Source organism: Equus przewalskii, chromosome 1 (genome assembly GCF_037783145.1).
Source record: "Equus przewalskii isolate Varuska chromosome 1, EquPr2, whole genome shotgun sequence".
Classification (NCBI taxonomy): Eukaryota; Metazoa; Chordata; class Mammalia; order Perissodactyla; family Equidae; genus Equus; species Equus przewalskii.
The window spans coordinates 163,995,274-163,999,762 of record NC_091831.1 but is presented as its reverse complement, the minus strand read 5'-3'; positions in this window follow the sequence as shown (position 1 = coordinate 163,999,762).

Here is a 4,489-nt window from a genome sequence, read left to right as displayed (position 1 = left end):
GAAAGTTCATTTTATTTCATTTTGAGTGCTCACAAAATGCAATGTACTACAGAGTTTCAAAGCTATTTCTAAGTGCTATTGTTGGTCAACTTTGCTCTTAGAAGTTAATAAGGAAAGTCTTGCCACTTGGTAGATTTTTCAAATTAAAAAATATGCATTTTCTCAAAAGATCAAAGAATACACATGATATAGAAGAATAAAATGATGGAAAGTTTGGTGATATTTATATGGGTAGTTTATCTTTTAAACCTGTGGAGGGAAAAGGGAATTAATAATACATATTCAGAAAGTGTTTAAAATTTATTTAGGAAGTGCACATTTGAAAAACAAAAAAGTAATTCACAGCAATTTTAAATTGAATAAATAGCATATATTTGGAAAAACGAATGACCTCATATGGAAGTTATATGATGTGGTATGTCAGTTTCTTTCAAGATACATGAGGGTACTCATACACTGCTTCCTGACAATTCTCTTGGGGATTAAATTTTCAAGTACTCACTTATAAGAAGCAATTTGTTGTGTTTTTTAAGTTTATTTAAATCTTTAAGTGTACTAAGTTACAAAAATTATATAAAAAGTATTATCAGAATATTAATTCATTCTTATAAAGTTACATTATGAAAAAGTTCAGAAATGACATTTTGTGAGACTAGTTTTAAAATATGAGTAAGATCGAAATGAAACTTTAAAAAGTTCTACTATAATAATCATTTGTTGTCCTTCCTTTTTCTGAGAGACAGAAAAATTAAAGCTGGGCTATTTGCATATTTGGTATAAACTGATCATTATATAATTTATATTTTTTTCAGTCTCCTTAATGGTTAAATGCATTCTTTATATACTTCATCTCTTCTTATTTATTTGATTATCAAAACAGTTGTGGAAATCAAATTAACTCTGTCACATCCAATTTGATTACTACATTTAACATGTCCAGATTCTTCTTTCTTTGTAGAATGACTATAACGCTTCAAAATTTTAAGTCTAGAAATGGCTCAATTACTTTAACTAGATTATTTTGATCATACATTCCTTATGTCATTTTTTTTAATTTCCAAAAATGTATTAAATAAAAACAATATTTCCTAACTCTTTCATCAACTGATGCTATTTTCCTGTTTGTCAGTAGCCTTTGCATATTCATTATTAATAATTTATTTATTTTTATAGGTCTTCAGGTAAAGCAAAAGTGTATAATCACTGAACATACTCTTTATAAAATATCCTGTTTGCCTTACACTGCAGAATGATATAAAAAATTTTAGGATATTCTGGCTATTCCATAGTAGGAGAATTATTTTTTTCTCTAAAATAGTAACCAATAGCATGTCCTAGTAGGAAAAAAATACAATTATTTTAATCTCAAATATTTTTAAATTATTGCCTGCACCTTGCTCTCCAAATGAAGAAGCATATAAATCATTTGATTTTATTAGATTTTCCAATTTTTATTCTACTCTAAAGCAGAATCTAGGCTATCCTAAGCAAGAAGTATAATTTGCCCAGCCTAAAATGGATTGAAGTTAATTCTCTAGAATAAATGATATCCAAAATGAAACATGGTAAGAATTTAAGAATTATAGATATGATTTCTATAATCTCAAAATAAATGTCAGGGTTATAAAAATGATTTTGTGACTTCTCTTAAGAGGTTAGGGTTATTATCAGAGATTTTAGCTAAAGAACATCAGCTAGAGAGTATGCATCTCCCAGACAAGGCGGGATACAGAGGAAACAGTGGGCCTTGGAGTCGACACACAGGGGCTTGAATCAGTTTCCCTCGTACGTGCTGTTACTGGACATCTTGTAGACTCTAATATCCTGTATAGGATACAGGATCACAGTTATCTCAGCAGATAGGAGTTAAATGAGAAAATGTTTGTTTTAAATACCTAATTTTTATTACCTAATTCCAACTTCAAGGAGACAAGAGATTTTCGATGAATATCAATTGCCTCTAAAAATTAAGAGAAACAAACTTATAAACTCTATTGAACCAGAGCCAATACACTCTACAGAAATGTGAGCATGAAGGAACCTAAGATAAAGACCTAAACTGGAAAAGCTTAGACCTCATAGAAAAATGCCTACATCCAATACCAACATGAGGGAGGCATTAAGTATTTTTTCATACCCACTTATTTATTATACTTCCATTTGAGTGAAACCATGGGTATTACAGCAGATTTTTATTAATCAAATTCCTCATAATTACTAAAAACAAACAGTAGCAGTTACCTAAATTAATCGAAGAGTAGAAAAAATGATTATATACAGATGTGGGTTTTTTTAAATTCTGGTTATTAATATGATAAAATTAATTTGATAAAATTCTAATTACAGGTACAGGATGATATGTAGGAAAACACTTTTAAAATATATTTTCCTGTGCCCATAAACTTCAATGACTAAATGAGAAAAAACAAAAACATAATATTCTAAAAGTTTATAATAGAAAAGCTTGCAATTAATAAAAAGACCAGCTGAAACTAAATGAACATTAGCAATTAATGACTTTATTTGAGACAGTAAGTTCAGTGAACTTATTCTGATAAACTTGTTTATCAGATGCCTGTTATCTAGTCTTATTTCAGTTTAAATCTTCCATAAACCCCTCTGAAAGAAACTTCTGCTACTTTATCATGAAAATAAAAAAAATGAACTGGAAATTCATCAATAATTGTACTATGTTGAATGTTAATAAAATCTGACTAATAATATCTCAGCAAAATTTTTGTGTTTAGTGTTTTTGCATTTCAAATAAAGTTTCCTTGTAAGTTATTTTTTAACTTCTTATTACTCATTTTATCTTTAGTAAAGTTAGTATATAGTAGAATCAAAAATACCACAGACCTTTATATTTAAAAGTTGTAGTGAACATGCTTTATTAAAAGTAAATTTGATTGGGAGAATTTTTAAGATAATAAACATCTACTTCTAAGAAAAAGTCCTTGAATGCTAATGAAAAGATTCTGAGGTGTCTCTATATTCCTTAATTAAAGAATTGTAGGATAGCAGATAAAAATTCAGGTCATTAAAGGATTGCAATGATCAAAGATAAGTTTGCACAATAAGGAAAACGAAAGGAAATTTTGGCCGTTGTTGTGGGTATGTATTGTGGAATAATTTTAGCCATACCGCATTTCACGGAGTGTATTTACTGCTGGATGGCGAATTTAAGGTTCACATGAGTCAGGAGATCCCCACGCTTTTACAGTAAGATCATAATTGACCCCTAAAGTTTTCAAAGTGCTTTGACACTGCATCGGTTTTAATTTTTTTCTTCACAGCAGCTCATTGAAAATGGCAGAACCAGTATCAAATTTCACGTTCTTTCCTTTAAGCCATGATAATGATTTGCCCAATTTCAATATTGGAGAGAGGGACGTAACTGTTTACTCGTCGGAATTTTAACACACAGCACTTTGTGTTGTTGAGGTACTCACAAGGTAGCTCTTAGGCACTTAAATATCTTATATTAGAATTTAAAAGTTATAATCAGGGTTTCTTCACCAGGATGGAACAGAAAATGAAAGGTATTTTGGACAATCTCACAGGAAAAATTGGCACTTCAATTAATATTAAGTGGGCCTATGAATCCTCAAAATGTGTCATCTTAGTGATAGCTACTAATTGCCGGATATTTAAAACTCTAACGATAATACATATTTTTAAGCACTCATTCCCCTATCTAGTTTGAATAGTCAATACTTTTGCTGAAATTGGATCTTAAGCTTTGTTTCCATATTTGTCTAAGAAGCAGCAATCATCATGCATATGATTTGGGATACAGGCAAAGATTTGAAACATGGTTCAGTGCTTTTTTCTGCTACAATGTGTTTAATTTTATTATGGACATAATATATTACTAGTTTCATAGAAATCTAATTACAAAATTTACATGGTCTGAAGATGTTTTTGAAAGGCATACAAAATGGAAACTCAAGAACACAGAATTGCTTTTCTACTCTGGGCAAGTGTTATTCACTGTAAAGTTGGTATTCAGCACTATGTAGAAGTTAACCAAAATGATATTCAGTGTAACATATCACATAAGAACCTAGCTCTCTGGGATAAAAGTAAATTTGCTGCCATTAAAATGTTTCCTAAGACCATCTGTAATGGAAAAGAAGCAAATACCAGGAACATGAAGAAAGCACGAGATGCATATCCAAACATGAGCCAAGGCATTGTTAACAACCCTTTATAGTCAAAAACAACAGCATTTTAATAATTAAGTAGTCTTTCATTCTCATTAAATTAAAATATTGGCAATGGTAATCTCAGAAAATTTGGCTTGCAATGGCCTTGAAAGCATTAAATTGAATGTTGTGATTAATGTGCAAAATACACTATCTTTCAAATAGTAAGAAAGGTTCTCTAAATTAAAAAAAGTCTATGAAGATCCAGTTAATAGGGAAAAAAAGGAAATCAATTGTTCTCAAGGTGAACTGTGAAGCCTAGTTTATTTGGCCTTATTACTATT